The sequence below is a fragment of the Teleopsis dalmanni genome, chromosome 2 (genome assembly GCF_002237135.1).
Source record: "Teleopsis dalmanni isolate 2A chromosome 2, ASM223713v2, whole genome shotgun sequence".
Taxonomy (NCBI): Eukaryota; Metazoa; Arthropoda; class Insecta; order Diptera; family Diopsidae; genus Teleopsis; species Teleopsis dalmanni.
This window is the reverse complement of record NC_051847.1, coordinates 222,054,096-222,077,806: the sequence shown is the minus strand read 5'-3', so window position 1 is coordinate 222,077,806 and position 23,711 is coordinate 222,054,096. Positions and strand designations below refer to the sequence as shown.

The following is a 23,711-nucleotide window of genomic DNA, read 5'->3' as shown; positions in this document are numbered from 1 at the left end:
TTGTATAAAATTTAGAACTCATATCATATATTCAGTTCTAAAACAAAGTTACTAATTATCTTTGAAACTTAAAGACAAGTTTGAATTGTCTTTAAGAGGTACTTTTAAAATAAAGATTTATATATATATGTATATATATAACAGAAACAAGTATATATTTATGGAAATCTATGTATTTAAATAGAATATATTTTTTATATTAAATATTGTATTTGTAATTACTACACGAACTTTTTTGACAACACTTCCTTTATTGAATAAAAACTTCATACGTCATTCGAATGTTTTTAAATGCAAGTTTTTCGAACTGAAAACTGAATACTCAATTAGCTAAAATACTGAATTATGCCAGCCAATCATATTGGAAAAATAGCAAAGAAGCTCTCTTTCATGCTTTATCTTTAAAGCTCTATCTTTCATGCTCTCTCATTTAAGTTTCTATTCTATTGTACGAGTACAAGCTTAATAATATTGCACAATTGCAGCTGCGTAAAGTCGCTGCCTGTTTCCATAATGCTGCTTTGGTTTGCTCTTGGCTTGTGCTGCTGGTATCCGCGAGTTTTACAATATAAAAGATGGTCATTTAGCAAGTTCTGTTTAGTTCTTAAGCGCGGTGTTCTACGTAACGATCAAGGAATTAGCTTTTTTAACAGAGCGTGGATTAGCTGGATTAAAAAGGAATTTCGTTTGATTTAGTGAATTATATTTCAAAGTGTTTTAATATAACAAGTTTGGAATTTAAAACATAATAATAAAAATAAAAATTGTGTGCTCGAAAAAACAACTCTAATAATCAATGTAAGCGTTTAATATTTTTTAAAAAACAGTGACAATTTAACCAAATCTTTTTTAACCAAAAATTAATTATAAAAGTTTTTCTATTGTGTTTAAAAAAAGCAATGCCTGTTTATTGTATTTTTTATTTAATAGTTTACTTAACCAGAAAATATCCTTTTTTCTGCTACAAGTGTAAAAATATATTTTTAGCAGTGTATATAATAAAATCTAGATAATCCTTTTTTGTTTTACTTACTAGTATATGAATGTTCATGGAAAAAATAATTTAATTTATTATTAAATATTATTTAAATGATAAGTATATAATTTTAAAAAATTTTAAAAATATTAAAAGAGATTAAAAATAAAAAAAATTAAGAAAAACTAATTATAATTAAAAAATTAAATTCAAATAATATTAAAATTGAAATATATAATGAAATATTATATTATATTGTATTATAATAATACAATATAATATTAAATTATAAAAATATAAAAGTATGCATCGTAAAGATTTCGATTTCTTTTTCTTAATTTTTATTTTTAATTTTTAACAACAATAAAAAAGTTTTAAAGAATTGGCCTGAAAAAAAATATACTTATGACCAAATATTGTTTGGTCATAAAATAATTAACATTTAAAAGACAAATAGCAAAAGAGTGTAAAAACATATTAAATATACAATTATAAAAAATATTCTGAATTACTGCTTATATATATTCGTATTAATAATATTGATATAAATTTTGTATATCAATAGATTAGCAATATTTCTACAATAAAAATCATTAACTTAACTTTCTTTATATATCACAAACTCGTTTGAATTTTACATTTCGCAAATTGAGCCTACGTTATAGGCTTCTCATAAATTTAATTTCACAAAAATTAAAACAATAAAAAATAAAGATATATTATAAAACATAGTCATTTTCCATATTATTTTAAGTTGAAACTTCATATTTTCATATTCCTTTCATTCATATTTTTATCCTTACACTTTCTGAGTTTAATAATATATGGCTTATGATCGAAACTTTTCATTTAATACATTAATATTTAATTTATTATTAAATATTAATAATATAATTTATTTATATTATTATAATATATAATATTTTATAATAATATAATTTATTAATAATATAATTTATTAATATTTAATAACATATTAATATAATCGAATTTATAATTCTCAATGTCCTTTTTTCTTTTTTTGAAAAAGATTTTTTATTTTAAAGTAAAATACTTTTTTTAAAAATATATTTTATTTTAAATTTAGTTTTTTTTTTTTAATATATCTGCCTGGAGAAAAGGTCTGAATATAAATAAATTAAAGCAGAAAAAATAATAGTTATGTTTATGTTTCTTGTACAATATATAAATAATGTGTAGCCATTAAGAAATTATAATAAAACTGTGTATATGATTTGACAAAAATTTGAAAAAAATTTAAAAAAAATTTTTAATTGACCAGCTCAAAAATTTAGTTAAAATTTATAATTGCCGTAAAATTATTGTAATTATTTTTTTAACCTCGAGGCAACTTTAAATCGGTATTAAAATTTAAGAACTTTATTAAAATATTTTAATTTACTACTTCCAACTATTTATATGAATAAACCCAAAAACCTGGTTCACATGGTCTAGCTCGTAATTGCTGTTTTAGGCTAATAAAAAACCGATATGAAATTATGATAAAAGTCGATATTGATTTTTAAAGTTATTATTGTATATAATTCAGTAAAACTAAAAACTTAATAATACAATGTATGGGTAAACATATGTAGTAGTAAACTTTATCAATTAAAACCATTTTAAAAATATAGCTTTTTAACATGAATACAACGAGTTCTTGTTAAATGTTATATCTTAGAAAAGTTATATCTTAGAAAGGAATTTCAAGAAATGAATAGATATAACACAAAATAAATAAATGTACGTTTTTCGTATTGCATTTGAACACTAATTACTGATAATCTTCCAATTTTTAATTATTTTCAGAAATGATTTATTTATTATTTTTATAATATTATTAAACTTTATTGTTTTTAGGAGTTTTTATTTTCTTATTCAATTTTCATTTTATGCAATTACCTAGTAATTAAATTGTTATTTATTTGTAATTATACATACATTTCAGTTGAGTGGAGCTCCGACTTCATGAATGAATAAAGTGGTTTGTTTCAATCAATCAATTTATTTGGGTAATTTATGGTTTTAGTGGTTCTTATTTTTAAAACTGATCGAAATTTGATTATTATAATCATAGGTGTGTAGCCTCTCCTTTTTTCCTTTTTTGTCATTGCATTTCATTGAAACATAAAAATTACCACAAACAATGAACTTTAATTTACTTAATGAGGACGTTTCCTCCTTCTGGCTTATTTATTTTAATAAATGATCTTAAAGGATTTTTTTAAGTTCACATTGACTGGCGATGTATTTCTTTTCATTGTTTGCTTAAATATTATAATATGAAGTAAATTTTAAATTTTACTTGTTTATTAGTGTCCAGAAATTTATTTATAATTTGAATAATAATTTGTATTATTTCGAAATACATTTATTCAATTGCAGGTGTTAACTAAGACTGTTATTCTTTGTGAATTCCGAAGATTTTCATTAATTTATGCAATGTAGCTGCAAGTCGTAATATTTCGATTATTTTATAAAACCATGTACCTCATATCAATGTTGTAAATTGCAAAGTGTAAACCAAAAAAATTGGTTTACACCGTCCCCACCTATCTAAAACCGATTTATTTGGTTCTAATGCCACATTAATTATATGACTTTGGCATTTGAAAAGACTCGTAACTGGAATTGCAACAACTTTAAATGTTGCAATATTTAACCTGCAGCAACTGTTGCAAGTTAAAGGCCTTGAATATTTTGGTTTAGTTCTTTTCTGGTTGAATGGTTGGAAAATGCGGTAGTTTCACTTAAAGCAAAAATAAAATTACTTCAGAAAAAAAGCAATAAAAAAATTAAAATTTTATATTATTATTAAATATAATTTAAGATAGAGATATATTTATATAAATATTATAAAAGTATTATAATTTTATAAAGTTATAACTAGTTACATATATACGAGTTTCTTTGAGTTTATTTAATATAAAAAAAAATTCCTTTGGTATAGCTTAATATCTTTTTTATTTTAAATAAACTCCAAGTGAATTATACGAGATCATATGTTGCAATCATTTTTTTAGATTACGTTTTTAGATTATGTCTGCTTGCTTTTTAATTTTCTCTTAAAGCGTCAGTTTATGGACGCCTATTACATAAAGTGCTATGTCATAGCAATTTATCTTGAATGTTTTGAATTATATTAATATCCTACGATATTATTGATATCTTATCTGATATAAATAAATTTAGAAAAAAATTTTGTTATATATAAATAGTTTTGTATAACACTCAATAAGTCAATCCATTTCGGATACTTTAAAAACTTAATAAATTTAATTATTCGAAAATTAAACATTTTTTAAAATTCATAAAGTAAAACTCCAAAAAAATGTGCGAACATAAAAAGTCAAGTATGGCTTTCGTTCATTTGGCTTAGGTGTGCTGACTCTAAGCTTCAAATTTGGCAGGACACGAGTTCGATTCCTCGTACTTGCAGTTCCAAAAAAATTTTTTACACAGTTGTGTTCACTACTGTTCGAAAAACATCTTTATTTTTTCAAATTTAAAATATTTTCGTTAAGTTTATCACATCATTATAATAAATATGTAGAAATCTTTTTAAAATTTACTATTTAATTGATCAACAAACACATAATTATTGTTGTGCTTATTGAGCTATAATTGTGTTACCATTGTTCCAGTTTGTCATATAAAAGCAGTAAAAGCAGTGCTGATAAATTGTTCCTCAAGTCGGAAATATTTAGTCAACTAAATCTCTTTATGCACATCAGTCAGTTGAATAGGCAATTACTATATTTTAATTTAGTTGCTACAATGTACTTTTTAGTTCAGATAAATAAAGTGTGTGATTCTAGAATCTAAATTAGGTAGCTTCGTTTGACTCAATTAAGCGAATCAAAACAAATTACGACTGCAAACAAAAGCAGCAAGCAACAGAAAACACAACATCAGCAACCTCAGCAACCTCAGCAGCCTCAGCAACCTCAAAGCCAGAGGAGCAACTACAACAAGTGAGAGCAACATTTATTCGGAAGTAAATTTTATGCATTACATTAATGTTGCTGTTATTGTTGTTGTTGAATGATAAGTTCTATCGTTGCCGTCATTATCACAGCAAGCGCCTTCCTTTCATTACCAGTTCCAAAATAAAACACAAAAAAACGCCATAAACAAAAATCTAAATACATTTGCGCTTTTGTTTATAATTAATTAAAATTGTCTTTGCTTGGTGCTAGGAAGCAAATAGAATGATTCAAATGGCATTATCATTCGCTAATGTAACATTAATTTTAGAATGTTGGCTACTTATTACGTTAGCTATTTAAAACAATAAACTTGTCAAAGCCAAAGCAATTTCATAACAATTTGAATTTACCATACCGCGATTAACCTTGAGTTGCGGTTATTTCATAAAACCAAGAAGTTTTCTCCTCATCATCAGAATCAACCAAGTGAAAAAAAATTACAATTGCATCAATAAGAAAAAACAAAAAAAAAACATTTACGAAACAAAATTAAAATTAAAATTTAAAAAAATCGAATCTTAGAAACCTGTAATTATAGTTTTTATCCATTTAAAATCTATGAACTTTGCAATTATTGCGTATTTTTTGTCGGTAGCAACACTTAAAAATTCATACTAACACAGGTGGCAATGCAAAATAAGTAAATAATATTAAACAAAATATTAAAAAAAAAATTGAAAATCAAAAATTCAACAACATTTGTTAACATAGTCGTATGCATAATTAAGTTTCACTTCATGTTCATTAATGATATTTAATGTCTTTTTACTGAGTTCTCAAAATAACAGCAGTGGCAAACCTTTGGACCAAAATAAACTGCTCTTGGTATATGACAAGAGCGAATTAAGTTTATATTTAAAGATCTGGATTTAACTTCATTTTTATGAATATAATATAAATTTGTGTCCATTAAATCTGTGGCTATAATAATAAATAGATACTTTTGAATAAGGACTTACTGTGGGTATAAAAAGTAAAGCTCCATGTGATACAGCAGTGAATAGATAGAAATATGTATATTGTAAACCAAGAAACTATTTTGTCAATTTTATAAAATGAATAATTTATTTATTTCGCATACTGTGAATTCAGAATAGATATTTAAGAAAGTGACACGTTTTTTGTATCACCTTTCGACAACTATTTAAAAGTTAATTCGGGTTTATTAGGAGTCGTATATCTTTTTAGGTCGGCTTTAAATTTGCTAAAAACTATTAGCATCCGCCAGTATCTCTAATACGTGAAACATTGTAATCGACAATTCATTTAGAAATTTTCATTTGTCTGAAAATACCAGCTAGTGATATAATAGCCTCTTAACTTACAAGACTAAATATTCTTACTAAATATTTCAATAGGATGAAGTGATTATATTACAGTATTAATAGTAGCAGCTTCGATTTGAAATAATATTGCAATGATTCGCTGGTCGGATGAATAATTTTAGATTAATAATATATTACTAAAATTAATCTTTTTTATGAATAGTATTAGTTTTTTTGCATTTTTGTAATTTTATACATAATTATTTAAACTTTCTGTATAAAGAATTCTGATGTTAAACATATTGTACTTTTATTTCAGTACACTGATATAGCACTTTTGCTATATCCGGCTCGAAGGACCAAATGTACTTTTATTTTAATGAAGTACACAGTTTGAGTATATTTTAGCTACTGATTTTATTTAAAATAATGTTGTGTTTTTATACAAAAATATTTTAAGACTAATTTCTACATCAAGGTTAAAATATTATGATTTTAATGGACTGTATTACATTTGTCAAAGAAGGTTAAAAAAGGACGGAAGTCCCAACACTTGGGATTTTCCTCCTATTGTTTTTATGAATATATTTTATTTTAATAATTTAAATACGGTTGCTAAAAAATGTTACTATTTATCTATATTTTTCCTTAGTACATTATTCTAAGAATTTAGGTGATAATATAAACTATAGTAATTAAATATATGGTATAAATTTATGTTCATGATTGAACATTCTGCCGGAGGTCAAAACTCATGTTCGTGATTGAACATTCTGCCGGGGGCCATAATAAAATTTTAATCATAATTATTTAATATGATTATGTTGTAGTAGTTGTATCGCCTCCTTCATGTCTGACGCCGTCATCATATATATATAAGGTATTTTTCCTTCCATTTTTCCCAAAGCTTCCAATACTTATGCTTGAGAATTACTTCGAACTGCCACTGAACTGGAACTGCATACAATTCTGTAAAGATATTATTTAATGTTTGTGCCATACAAAATCCTCCGTGGTGAGGAGTTCCGGGGCCAAAAAACAGATATAAAAAGTAATTTGTGTTGAACAAAATTTTTAGATTCATTATTTGTAAATTTGTTTTTGAAGTTATTAAATTATTATTTAATTCAAATTTGCCTTCATGGTTATTGGTATCCACTGATATACCTAGGAGTTCATTTTCTTCGGATTCCTTTTCGTTGTAATGTTTATTATTAATATTCTCATTGAATATTTCTCCAGGTGCTTCAGCTTCGATTTTAACGACTTTACTGAGTGTGTCTTCAGCATCTTCAATTTTGAGTTGCGTTTTCAAACCATAGACTTGTTCTTCCAGCAATAGCTTATCACCTATCAGTTCATGCAAACTTTTGTTTTTGCCACGCAAGAACTCTACTTCTTTTTCAATATCAGGAAAGCTTGATAGGCGCGCATGGTTATTCTTCGTTATATCTTTCCAATCCTCATATGAAGCGATTTGACTTTCCAAATCTTTTATTTTTGTATTAGCAAAATCAAGTTCATTTAAATCTTTCTCATTTTGCAATTTCAAATTATCAAATAAACTTGCTTTTTCTTTATATATTTCAAGTTCTTTTCTTATAGCAGACATTTCATTACTAAGTAATTGTAATTCCATTGAGAGTTTGTCTGTATAAAGTCGATATTCTTCTAATTCGTTAGTTATGTCATTTTTCATTTGACGTACTTCTGTTTCTATTTCATCTTTTGCATTTTTAAGCTTTTGTATTGTATCTTCTGAATTATGCTTAAGATCATTCAACTCACGTTGCATTCTTACCAATTCTTGTTGAGCTGCTTGTTCACGTTTACGTACCGCCTGAAGATGTGTTTCTGCATCCTGTATCTTACCTGTGGAAAATTTGTGTTGTTTGTCGATTTCTTTCTTCAGAGTAGCTATTATTTCTTCTTGGAGTTTACTTTTGAATTTGCCAAAATCAACTTCTTGTTCTAATTCTGACACCTTTAAATCTATAAGCTCTCCTTTAAGACGTCTAGTCTCCCAAGGACGTGATGTCGACTGCTCAGCCTCAGTTAGCTTTTTTACTTTTTTTAGTCGTTTTACTTCAGCTTCACGATGCCAATTATCAATATCATCTTTCTCTTTAACTAGCTCTTCAGAACGTACTTTATGTTCAATTCGCAACATATAATAATAATTTTGCATTATATATATTTGCCTTTGCCAGCTTTTTCTCTCTATTATTAGCTCCTGTTTTTCTTCCAACTGCAGTCCTTGTATAAACATTTCTTTTATTTTGAGAATTGTTAATATAAATTTAGACATTATCTTGTCCTTTTCTGCTTCCTGGAACGTTTTACTATCTTGCACCATCTTGCTGCTTTTTTATGCTCTACTGCTGCTACGATGCCTTTTGTTATTATTATTACGTCAATGTTTAGCCCTGACAATGCTTTTGTTTTCCTATAGTCTCTTACCACTGGTAGAGGAAAATTATAGATTTAAGTTTTATTTAACTTCTCCTTTGATTATAGCATTTTTGCTATATCCGGCTCGAAGGACCAAATGTACTTTTATTTTAATGAAGTACACAGTTTGAGTATATTTTAGCTACTGATTTTATTTAAAATAATGTTGTGTTTTTATACAAAAATATTTTAAGACTAATTTTTACATCAAGGTTAAATTATTATGATTTTAGTGGACTGTATTACATTTGTCAAAAAAGGTTAAAAAAGGACGGAAGTCCCAACACTTGGGATTTTCCTCCTATTGTTTTTATGAATATATTTTATTTGAATAATTTAAATACGGTTGCTAAAAAATGTTACTATTTATCTATATTTTTCCTTAGTACATTATTCTAAGAATTTAGGTGATAATATAAACTATAGTAATTAAATATATGGTATAAATTTATGTTCATGATTGAACATTCTGCCGGAGGTCAAAACTCATGTTCGTGATTGAACACATATTTAGAATGTACTGCTGTATATTCAATTTTTTTCTCTTGTTGGTGTTGTTGTTTTGATTTGAGTTAGTGCTATTGCGCACTCTTACTCTTTTGTGGCTGGAGGGCTTATCCCTGCCCCACACTAAACTTTAACTATACTAGAATCATTATCATTTATTTATCATCTAACTAATGACGGACCGTAGATCAGCATATCTTTCTATGCGTCCTGAGGTGGACTTAAGGTTTGTTATGGCGGGGTTCGGCAACCTGTCAACTTTTGTGAATAATTTTAGGGCTCTGGACTTAATATATTTTTTCACTCAGTCGATTCTTACATCTCTATGCGGTAAAGGACAATTTTCGCCAAACTCTATTTCCTTTAGTGCTGATAACTAGCACTTTGGACATTTTTTTCTGCAGTTATTCTTTTGATTTTTTATTTTATTTTTTTAGTTATTAGCTTTAAATGGAATTGGCTAACAATTTGATTTTAACCTAATTTTTTTAGTATGTATATTTTAAACTTTAATAAGATATAATATTTGATTATTCTACCATGGAATCAAAGTTTAGTTTTTGAAACCATATACTTTTCTTTCTATTGATGATAGCTTACTTTATTGAATATAGTCAATATGCATAATATGGTTAATCAATATACAATTGATGCAATTGATGTAACGATTTTTAATGTTGAAAATTACTTCAATTTTTATATTTATTGAATATAGTAAAATATTATTATGTAGAAGTATTTACATTATAACACTTGTTATTTCTTCATTTTTTATATATGTACAAAATGCTTACATATTTAAATTAATACATAGTCTGCACTCTTACAGTGGTTTGTAATATTTGATCCATAGAGATGTATTGACATTAATTTAATTTTTTAATATATTCGTTATAGTTGCTACGCGTACTATATGTTCACTATATTCTACTTTAACTATTAAACTGTTCACCTTCCGTAGTTTACTAATATACCAATCTTTTCTTTATTAAATAATCTTGTAATTAAAGTGCCACTATATACTTAAAATGTCAACGTCAATTATTAAAAATATTTGTTAAAATAAAATGTTGTTTTTAATTTATTTTATTTTTAGTCTGAAAGTATTTCTTAAATTTAAACACATTTACGTATATTGCAAAAATATCTATATGAAAATGAATTACTTATTGAATTTGTTGAGTTATGGGCACATACCTACCTATTAATATGTCAATATGTAATGAACGTTACTTACATAGTCATTAATTGAACTGTTATATAATAAAGTTAAATCTCCATCTATGCTATGAAGGGACTTAACAAATAAATAAATAAACTAAATATTGAATTGAATTATTTACAGTGCAAAACATATCTATTATACGACCATATAAATTGTATGTATAATAACTATTAATATATATGAGTGTCAAATACTAGATTTATTTCTTATTTTATGACATCGTGATAAGTAAACCACAAGAAGAGCTATAAAAAATCACAATTATTATACTTTAAATACAATATAATTCTTAAGTAATTCATAGTAATACTATGACTATCAAGACTAAATCAAGAACTATAAAAAAATTTACAACTTAGTAATGACCACGTAATAATGGTTTTACTATACTACACGTATATTATAATATATTACATATCTGTCAAACACAGAAACAATCCAGTATTTAAAATCATTAATTGGCAAACAAAAATGAATAAATAATTCTATACCTCAAGGCAATTCAATTCTAGAAAAAAAATTTCTAGCATAATAAAAATTGCATAAAAATGTGAATTATTATTAAATAATATTTCTATAAATTTTATTATTATATTGTGTTTTTTGAAAAAAAAAAACTACTCTTAACTTCTATTTACAAGAAGTGAAGAAAAAGATATTATAGTTTAAATTTAAAAATAAAATCATATCGTGTGATAGAAACTTAATATTAATTTATGTTAGATCGTGTTAGAGTTATCGTGATGATGACTCTCAAGAAGAGTCGAAATATAGAATATAATAAAAAAATTAAACGTTGAATTATTTAACAAAAAGTGACCTATAGTCGAATTAAAAAATATATAAAAACCATTATAAATATATAAGTTTTACAAAAGAAAAACTTTCTTTTATCACTATTAATTTAAAATCAATTCGTGGGTGATCAGTTGTAAAGAGCTCAGTAAATTTATAAAAACATTATAAGAACATTTTGAAATTACTTGACAAACTTTAGTTACATTTTGTAAAAGTTAATAAGCAAAATAATAAAAATTTCTTAAAATTTCTGCATAAAATATAATATAAAAAATATATTTTTTTATATATACCTCAAATTACTAAATTTATTATTGATGTTTCATAAAAAATGTAACCTTTTTACTTGCTCAAGCACCATATCAACTTAAGCCATCAAGTCTTATTCAATATAAGATATTTAATTATGAAATATAAAGTATTGTGTAATAAATATTATAAAAATAAATATAAGCTTAAGTGATTTTTATTTTCCATTACTAATGTGATTCTTAATAATTTATAAAAAGAACTTTTAATTGTGGAAATTTTAATATCTTATAAGTTAGTATCTTATAAGTTACAAGCCGGTGTTGCAATTTGTAATAACAATAGTAATTTGTGTTCAGTTTCATGTTGCGGTTCATAAAATCTTATATGTTTTTAATTGATTTGATTTAAAAAATGTATCTTTTTATTATTCAATTAACTCTTCGATTGTAACAAAATTGTTTAGTTCGTAAGCGTGAGTAAAACTTTAATTGTTATTATTTTGGTTTACTGAGTGGCAGACTGGCAGACTAGCAGACTAGCAGACTGGTCATGTTAATTGCAACGTTTTTGAAACTCTAGTATGAGAATGATGGATATTTTGAGGTCAATTTAAATAGCTAAAAATAGTGAAACATCTGTTAACCAACAGATACATTCTATTTGTATATTGTAAGCCAAATTTTAACTGCATAATGTAGTTAATATATGCGCGTGTGAGTATATATGTGCACTGTTTTAATGGACTTGAACCAACTAACTAAAAGAAGGTCATACATACATTAATTTTTAGTATTATAACTCTTATAAGTGTGAAAATAAATAATAAAATAATTATATAACCAGAACTATATTTGAATAGATAGCGGAAGACAACTATAGGGCCAGTTTAGGCACATAAAGTATTTCAAGTATATCAAGTTCACTAAAACACCTTTAATTCAGCTAAAAGCCAAACTAGATATAAAACTAAACATAAAATGTAAAAGTTTATTTTTAATTACTATTTTTTATTATGCAACTGTTATAATAGAAAGTTAAAAATAATATTATCATATTTTATAATCTAGAAAGGATACTTCATTTTCAGAATACCAAGTTCCAAACTGTAAAGGTTTTATATTTATACCATATATATTAAATATTGTGACACATTACTTAAATATATGTAAGTGTTTATTTTGCATATTTGAATATTAATTTATTCGATTGATATTTTTTTAATTAATATTTTCTTGTACAGGTGCAGGTATGTTAATGTCTGCGTTTAATTAATATAAACTACCTGTATTTTAAGTTAACGTTAATTTTTCACTATTTAACAAAACAAATGTGGGCATTTGTCATACGGTTTATTTATATTAATACATATTTAATGTTCATTTTATGTTTATGACAAAATTGAAAAATACTTGATTTCTTGAGTTGCACTTCAAATATTGCACTTCGTAAATATTGCCCACAGCTTCGATATATTTCGCTTAAGTATTTAAGTTAGATTAGTTTATGTTAGGAACTACTGACTGCCTGCCACAAGACAAGTTAGTTTGAGTTCACAAAATTCAATGAAGTGATTTAAAATGATCTATGTATATAAAAGCAAACCGACTACATTTCTGTCGTACAACCAATTATGCTTGTGGACATCTGGTATTTAAGTAAAAAATTTAATCGAAGTGCTAATAGCACGCGATTAGCAGCGGTCAGAGCTTAATGTGTTAAAACAATTTGTTGCAAATCCGATGAGTAATTCTAAAAACTCATTAAGTACTTATAAAATATTTCAATTATGAATTTTTTCAGTTCGCACGCGATTAACGTAATTAAAACTATAATAGAAAATAAGTGTAATCATTTAATTAGAGTATAAATTTTAAAAATCTTTAAATAGCTTTATCAATTAGATTGCTTGCGCGTTAATTGATTTTAAAATTGAATTTTTTATCTTTAAATTTATTAGAGTTATCAAAGTTTTCAAACTGCATTGTAATGGGCCAATTAAAATTAATAGCATTAGTTTACCGGTTTTGCACGCGTCAAATTAGCATATTAATAACATATGTACATAAAAAATTATCATAAATAAATTTTTTTCAAATTAATATATAAAACAGATAATATCAATAACTCAAAAAATATCAAAAAGTACGAAAAAAATTGTTCTTTTAAAATTGGCCTAGAGCTGAACGTGTTAACTTATTAAATTATTAGGTTTAATTTAGTGAAAACTATATTTAGTATTATTGAATAGAAAAATAACAAACAGAAAAAACATTAGTTTCATCTTCGCTGAAAAGTATCTTTTGCAAAAGATTTGTGAACATATATATATTAAATTAAAACCGTTCTTATTAAACATTAATCCATCCGATATAAAATTTTGGCTCAAAGTTTGACATTATTTTATTTGCAGCACAATCAGTCTATACTTAAATATATTAACAAATAACAAATTTTCTTATCAATATTAAACAATTTAAATGTCAATATGTCAACGAGATCGATATGAATTTTCTGAGTTTAGGTTTTAGTTTTACTGCCTAAAATATAACTAAAATATATATAAAATATATCTTCACTTTAAATGCATTTTAAATAATTGCAAATATGTATCCATTTCATTTTTGTTATTTATATATTCGATAAATATATTATATATCTTATAAAATTATTATATTTTATTCTATTATATATTATGATACAAAAACTTTAAGACTTATACAATACAATACCGATAATTCTATAAAACTATCATATATAAATAATAAAAAGCGATGCAGAATTTCTTTATGAGGAATTTTCAATGAAACTCTATTTTTAAGTGCAGTTTGCATTTTTTCTTCGTTAACTAAAATAAAACTGACTTTGAATTTTAAAAAGCTTTACTTAGCTTTAAAAAAAACTGAGGTGTCAATTCATTAACATCATGATCATAATCATAACACAGGGTAACAACCGGAGTTCGATCTTGGCCCATTCTTCTTTATGTCTGACTGAGATATTCCAGTTTATCTTGTCTAGAGTTTTCATATATTTATCAATATTACAGTCAATAATACGAAGTGTCTTGTTTTGTGCCAAGTAAACACCATGCCTGTGCCTAAAACCATTTACATAAATTTTTTGCCACTCATAACAAGTATATATTTAATATGAAATTATATATTCATTATCTTAAATATATATTAATTAATTTTAAACAATAATGCTAGGAAGGAATGTAATAAAATATGTATATAATATGTAACATAAGTTTTTGTGATAAATAGATAGTAATTAGTGTAATTTTAGGTTTTGGTATCTATTTTTGAAAATAAGATAGACAACACAATGAAGATTTGAATAATAATAATACTTGTTATCGAACTTCGCATTTTAAACTCCTTTACTTTCCTTCTAGGTGCGCTGCATGCTTTTAAAGATGTTCTTTTATTGCACTACCTAAATACTTTAATTTAATCGACGTAATTACTTAATAAGTATTTCAAAATTTAATTTAGCTAGAGCAATCATTTTACGTAAATATAAAAAGCACATTGTTTATTAATGTAAAAAATGGAGACCTACTTTTCCCTCCCAATATTTAAATTAATTTTTATATTTAATATAATTTACTATCGGTCTATAAACGTTCCATAGTAACATATGACTTTTTTCTGCATTGCATACGGCTCAACATTGTTAATCACTAAAGTGCAGTGTTGCGACCAGCCATTAGAGAGTCAATAAAATATAATGATTTATACAAGCTTACTAATTATTAACGTGGCGCAAGAAATACCACAATTATACGATAAAATTATTATGTTTAAATAAATTAAAATAAATTTAACACAATAATATGTGGTTATTATAAATAAACTAGACCAACAGATTAAAGCTGTTAACAGCAAAAACTATTTAAAGCTAATTTATTCACGAATAAGACGAATAGATAGATACTTGTACTAATACAGGACTTACATTAACGGTGGTGAGAATGTTAGTGTTATCAATTCTAGATTCAAGATTCAAGTGCTTCAATTTCTCTTTGCTATTTGTATTTAAATTATATGGCAAGGAATGAGTTCAACGTAAAGCTTATATAATGTTAAGCTCGGAGGAAAACTACTTTCAATCGATTTTTGACGTTTGTCTTATTTACGTCAACTGGAATATCAACATACTTTATCATACATATGAACAACACACATTACCACATTGTCAAGTCGTGACTATGTGAATTCAACAAAAACTCTAATTATTTACTATTTGAATTTTGTTGAATTTTTTTTATCATTATTTGGTTTATATATAAATGTAGTGCTGCTAATAACATAAAAAATGCAATTTAATATACGAGTAGCACAGAAATATTTTGGCCTAATGCACTTCCCGAACGATAGCCTGTTACGATCTGTCAGATAAAAATAGCGCTGTTAAATACTGCTTAAAGTCAATGTTCTCTCATATATTTGCTCATAATAAATTCAAAGTTTTATTGCATTTATACTTGTTTTTTTGAAAATTAATTTACTTATGTTTACAATGATAAGATTCTTTGAATATATTTTGCATTGCTAACATACCAATATTTTTTGATATTTCTAATGAAATATAAGAACGAACTTGAATAACTGAACTGAATCACACCTCACATTGAACCAAAGTTTTGCTTATATTACATTAGTATATATAATATATATGCATAATTAATATATAGTATATAGAATTGCAAATATTTATTTATTTAATATAATCTGAAAACCAATTTTTTTATTTGAAAAAACTCCTATCTTATTAGATATATTAATAACTTTTTGGGTAGTGGTATGCAGGTCCGTGCCAGACATACATACTACAGTCCTTGGGTACATAAAAAACTATTTTTTAATTATTAAATAATATATAATTTAATATACATTAATGTATTAACATTTTGTAAAAGTTTTTTAATGTTTTAATCAATTCAATTACAATGCATTTATCAACATATTGATATAGTATTATTGACAAATTAGTAAATTAATAAATTATTATTATTTTTAACTAGTAGTATTTCACTTGTTAGAATTATGTGGTTTATAATATATCAATAAATAGAAGAAAAAAATTTCAACAGTTATTGCAATTTCTTAAATATTTCCGTTGATTCTGGTTGAAATTTCCCACTCGTGATGACGTAAATAAAATAAAACAGAACAAATAAATATTACAATACTCAGATATAAAGTAATGTTTTGCTTTGACAACGCATTTATGCACAATTTTAACCAGAAATGTGAAAAACCATCTTCAGTTCGTAGAGTCGGTCAAACAGGCAAACGCGTACACAAGGGGATCCCTTAAAACGTGCTTTCAATGTTTCAGTGTTTCAATGTTAAGTGAAAGAAATTAACTGTAAAATTTTCAGAAAATAACAGCATGAGTAATAAAAATCAGTCTCTTGGAATTGCAAAGTTCACTTGTATTACGAAATGTTGTGAGCCTCCATGCAAAGTGAATTTAATATGTCATAATTGAGAACATATTCAGATCGCTGCTTCAGATCGTGCGGTGGTGGCTGTTATGAATTCCATTAAGTTTTTGTAAGCTTCTCACTGTTCTAAAAATATGTTCTCTGTTACTGATTCTGTTGTTACTGCTTCTGCTGTTACTGCTTTTACCGATGTTCATGTTTCTGTTAGTGATTTTATCCTATACGGCAGTGGTGACTGAATGTGATATAAAAGATGGTGTCTTTGCAAATATTGATTAGTTCGCAGTGACAGTTTTGTTTGTTGAAATCGCTGAAACGTTTTATAAATAAATTTAAATATGTAAGATATAAATACATTTTTTTAATTAATAATTTTAGTAAAACAATATATATGAATTATTAAAAAAAAAATTATATTACTTTGGATTATTTTGTTATTTTTTGATTATTCTTATATACGAAAAAAGTTATTAAATATTTAATTTTGCTTAAAGAAAAAACTGTGATCGCAAAAATAATTTTGTGTAAACTAAAGGAAACTAAAAAAATAGTTTCTAAAATTCCCCTTTTATATGTGTTAATTGAATTAAATAAAAGCCTCTAGGTTATCACATTTTGATAATTGATAAAATAAGTGAATTTTGAATTAGATTATTATTGTTAATAACCAGAAAACTAATAAAAAAAGTTATATAAATAAATGAATGAAATATAAATAAAAAAAAATTATAAAAAATTTAATAAATATATATTATAAATATACGCCTTGCAGTTTGTACTATGTTAACCAATGTTTATTTAATTGTTACAATTACGAACCTGGCTCAAACTGTTTATTAAAATATAATAAAAAATTTGATAAACTAATTTTAATTAAAATTTTTATCTGTATTTTTATATAAATAAAAACAATAAATGTGTCAAACAAATGAAATAGAAATTAATATAATTAATATATTTTAAAAATTAAAAAAATTAACATTTTACAAATTTAATAGTTAAATGAATACAGAAAAAAATAAATTTAATAATAATATAAATAAATTAATTAAATTAATAAGTCAAGTGAAAGAATTAAGTCAATAAAATAAAAATAAATTGAAAATGGATACTAAAAATTTTATAACTTTAATTATTTCTACATTATTTTTTTATTATAATATGCATGTATTGTATATATATGTAATAAATATTTAATAATGTTCTAAAAAATTTCATATAGTAATATTTAACACCCAATTTTTCAAATTAAATTTATTTAATTTAATGCTATATTTTAATCACAGTAGTGTATTTTAAACTAAATATCAACTTTAAAACATAAAAACTAGAATATTTTTAAGAGATATTAGCAGCTCACAAGAAGACAAATCTTAAATTTAAATTAAATTCCCTTACTTGTTATGTTGAAATATATATTATATTTATGAAATAATTTAATTTACACTTTTAAAAATTAGAACAAAGTTAAAATTCGAATAAAAATATTTAAATAATTTTAAATATAATAAAAAAAAAGTTCATACTAAAAATTATTAATTTTACTTAACTTTCCCTTTATACATTATATTCCTCTTGAAGAGGAAGTTAATTTATAATTTATACATTTCATAAATATTTTATATTTAATAAAATAAAGCAATTTTCATCTGAGAAACAAAATTGAGAAATTTTTCAATCTGAGAAAATATAATTAAGCATAAAAAATTCTTTTTTTATATTAACCTGGTTTAAATCCAGTTAAAACGATATATAGTCTATTATCTCATTAATCTTAAATTAAATTATTTCTTTTAAGTTGATTTCAGATCCAAAATTAAATGCTCATACTAAAGTTGAAATTTAATAAAATTTAAAATCAAAAATTTAATAAAGCAATAAAACGAAATATTTTAATATATTTTAATATTTTATTTCAATAATATTACTATATTATAACATATAACTGTTTAAATTTATTATAGAATTATCTAAGATTTCTAACATAGCTTTAAAAAAAAATTTTTTATACTGTGTTGAAGTAGCAATATATAAGCTAAGAAATCACAATAGATATACATTAAATAAAAATTAATTTTAATATATATGAGGTAAAATAGAATAGAATTATAATAATTATTATTTTATTTTACTTTTCCGAAACTCATGCATGTTTACATATAAACATTTTCCGAATCTCATGTTTATACATATAAACAAATTTTTATTAATTTTAATTTAATTTTATAAAGTCACATAAATCACTGACACAAAATTTAAAAATTTATTTACAAAAAACTGAAAAAAGAATAAATTAGTTAAATTGAGCATATATGTTCAACTGGTTTCAAAACAAATGATAAAAATATTACTTTTGATATATAATATATACATTAAAAATCAATGAATTTTATTTACTTTAATTTAATTTTATAAAACTCAGAAAATTTTTTTTAAAAATAACATTATTTTCACTGAAAATTTACTTTCTGTTCATAATTAACATGTACTATAGCCAATGGTTCATCTTTCCATAATTTGTTACCTTAACAGAGCCGAATATAAAATAAAATATGATAGGATTGCTTAAAATTTAACAATTAAAAATAAAAATAAAAATATAATTAATTAATTCAATTATTGTATAGCTGGTTTATGATTTCATTCTAACTTGCTGTGTTTATCACAAATTTGGCAGGGCACACGATTTCGATTCCTGGTAACTGCAGTCTCAGAAAATTATTTACGAATAATCAAATACAAAAATTATTTCCAAGACCACTAATGATGGGTATTTGGCAATACTCAAAACAGCTGTATAGTCAGCCAAAAATTCAATTAATTAAAATGCTATAAAAATAATTTTTACTGTTGTAGCTCACTACTGTTCGAAACTTCTCTATTAAATACCACAGTTTCAAATTTAATATTAATTCATAATAATATAATGATAATACCAATTATAGTCGATATATGCAATAAATAATTAAAAATTGATTCACTCTATACTTTAATATCAATATTAAGTATTAATTTGTTTTTGAATGATTAAAATGTTTAACAGGACTTAAAATATAATTACTATTTTTTTGTCTCAAATATAATATCATACGATCTAATGTTGTGACAAGGACTACAATAATATTATAAATACATATTTTACGACTTGGGGTTTTTTACATTGCGCCATCGATTTTTTTCTTATTGAAATCTTTTTAGATCATTTTTCTAAAGATTTTTCTAGCATAGCACTTAGGTTATGATTGCCTTATATTATTAAATATTAAATATTATTATTTAAATTATACGACTTCCAACATATTTCAACCAACATATCGTATCAACCATAAAATTTCGCTCTCACACCTTTTACAAAAAAAATTTTACACTGTGACTTATTAATATATTATTAATATATATATAATTAATATATATAATATATATACTCCTATATTATTGACTTGATAGCTTTCCTATGAATACTTTTTCGGGTAACTGAAATTTTATAAATAGTTAATTTAAATTAACTATTTATAAAATTTTTGATACATTTTTTAATTCACATTCAAAAAATTTGTTGACAAATGCATATTCATGAAGTTAATACCTGGTATTTCCACAACTTTAATTCACACCCAATGTGTCATAAATTGAATGATTAACTACTACCATAATTATTTATTTATATACATATATTTAATTAACTGTGAAAAGTGTTGATTTAAAATATCAGAAGTGCAGAAACTACTTTATAAGTGCACCAAATTAAAAGAATTCCATTGAATAAATTAATAGTGACATATTAAATACAATACTGCATGGAATGTAATTAAAAATAAAAGTACATTTATTCTTTGTTTAATATTATTATACGGTAAAAACTTAAAACAGAAAGTAGTTTTTATTATCAAAACTTTATACACAGTTTCCGCAATATAATGGGAAAACTCACTCTTATTAATATATTCTGATTTACACCATTTTGCATTATAAAATCACTTTTACTTATACTTGATGCGTATGGCTGAACTATTATTTACTCATTAACTAGATTGTTCATTAGATATTCTACGCAAAATGGCACATTTTGCATATTCGTACGCATTTCTATCGACCAATGAAAACAGAGTTTCAGTTGCACTAAATTAATTAAATTAACTTTTAAGGTAAACATGTCTTACATGTGTAATTTAAAGCTAAGAACGTATGTCGGAAATATTTGCAATTTTTGAACCTGATATTTAGCGTTTAAAAATAAATTTTTAAAAAAAGAAATATTTAAAATTTTGTTAATTATGACAAGTAATTAACAAAGCAAACCTTAAAATCTTAAAGAAATAACATTCCAGTTATGCTGTTGTTAACATTTAGTTAACAGCCAATTAACAGTTAGCATTTTTACACATAAATAATATTGTTGACAATATTAAACATAGAAATACAGATATTCCGATTATAACTAAAGTTCAATCATAGAAAGAAAATAATAATACGTATAATATAAAGTATAATTAAGAATATACTATAAGAAACAAAAAATAATGAAATAAAAAAAATAAAAAAATAATAAAATATATTTGTTGTTAAAAAACTACACCATTAGTTCTTTAATAAAAAATAAAAATTGCAATTTTCATAGTTGCTAATAACATTCATGACCCATGGTAGGTGTCAATAGTAGGAAAAATAAACAAAGGTATTCTTCAAACAGTTCATTTTAGCTCATATTTTGCAGTTTTTAATGTTCTTAGCTACAGTATCTACTAATCGTTGCTGTTTTTAGTACTGTTAGATAGCACTTTCATTTGTTTGGCATTTTAATGCTGTTACCAAATATGTACTTTTATTTATTTTACTAATATATAAATCACGTTGTTTAAAGCTATAGAGGAATACAAATATTTGAGGAATTTATATTCAATGTAGCATTTTAAAAAAAAATATAATATATTATATTATTATTTTAATAGTGTTATAATAATTTTTTAAAGCAATCCCGTAACCATTCATATTAAATTAATATTATATATTAATATATTTTTTTTGTTGATTACATTGCTTTCTAAAAAAATTGAGTTTTGCTTAAGTAACTCTATTGAATAAATTAGAAATCTTTTTTTGTCAACTATAATATTTTATATACATTATGTTATTTTTAAAAATTGAAATCAATAAAATATAGAAATTGTGATAGACAGTTATTTATAAAATGTTATTTCATTTAGTTCGTTAAAAAGTTGATTGCAATGAATTTGCTTGTTTTATAAGTAACTCCTACTTTAATCATTTACTACTGATTTGATTACTGATAACAGTTGATTTGCTTTAAATTGTGGACTAATTGCCTTCTAGTTTCTGTAGTATGAAGTTTCTGTAGTGTGAAGTTTGAAAATAGCACTAACTAATATTTATTAATATTTATGTGTTAATATAATGACCCATGCTCTTATGCGCCCAATTAAGGTACATACTCGTATAATTTAATATTTCAATTAAGTAAAAACACTTGAATCAATTAAGCGAATCAAAACAAATTATTTATGTCGCTTGAATAATAAAACATGAGCAACTGTGATTCGGAAGAAAATTTTGTTTTTCATACTAAAATTAGTACAATATTTAAGTAGTTATAATATTTCTATATTTTTGTGTACTATATAAGGTTGGCTTATATTTTTACTTATATATATATATATATAGAATATATATAGAGTATATATATATAGAATAACATATATATATATACGTATATGTTATTTTATATATATATTTATATGGATTGATAGACAGGGTTAACTAAGATGTAATTATTTGAAAGAAGGTTTGAGATAGTGATAAATAGAGGTGGAAACTGGAAGCCGGTACATCATTCAGCAACAATGATTATTAATTAAAATCTATGAAATTTGATATTTTTTAAGATATATTTCTGTAAACTATAAATCTACTTATAAAAGAATCTATGAGTGAAAAGTATAAATATAGTCTTCAGCACATAAAACCTTTAATGACGCTGGTAGCAGAATATAGTGAAACCATTGTCTATATTATAAATATAAGTAAAGAGTAGAGTTAATTCTATTTACTAAAATTTAATAATAATCAAATATCAAGATATCTGTAGAGAAAATAAATTATTTGAAATTTTTAACATTAAGAATATTTATTATTCTTCATTTTTATTGTTAGTGCTTTTATCAAGTACATTGGGTATTATTTATTTTCTTAGCAAAATAAGATAAAATGGGCGATATCCCCTGATAGTAACATAATTATTCAATGGTTACATTTTTTTTGCTTCATTAAAGTTTTTATGAAAATAAGCAATTATTTAAAAAGGAAAAATTTATACTTAAATTTATGTAGCAGATCAATTTAAAAATGTTGCTCATAAATACAAATTACCAATTTATGCTGCACCCAACGACTAATGATCTATCGGTTAATTTTATTTAAATTGCAGTTGGACCAGAATTTTTTATTCGGCACTCATAAGTTCTCTGAATGTGAATGATTGAATTTTATATAAGAAAATAAATATTTTTGTGTAGGTTTATTGGTATTCTCGGATTTTCAACTAAAAAAATTTTAAAAATTAAAACTTACCAACTAAAAAATGATTTCGATTTTTTTTAATGAATTTTGGCATGCGCAGATACTGGTTTTAATTGCTGGAAATTTATTAAACCATAACCAACCCGAACGATTAAAATAATATTTTTATGGAAACTATTAATTAAATATTTGTAAAAATCAATGAAATCAATATGATCATGTTATTACATAAAATTATTAGAATCTATTTGGAGTTACT

General features: G+C 24.0%; 1 protein-coding gene across 2 annotated transcripts in view; it reads left to right on the top strand.

Moving 5' to 3' along the window:
• Window positions 1-614: 614 nt before the first annotated feature.
• The window catches only part of LOC119680074 (mycosubtilin synthase subunit C), a 29,957-nt gene continuing 6,860 nt past the window's right edge, over window positions 615-23,711 (top strand). Inside the window, exon 1 of one of the 2 annotated variants that reach the window (XM_038092708.1) lies at window positions 615-798. The gene's annotated coding sequence lies outside the window, so the exon portion shown is untranslated. Of the gene's footprint in view, window positions 799-17,198; window positions 17,259-23,711 lie in introns of those variants that run through there. The other variant, XM_038092709.1, reaches the window with a different exon arrangement.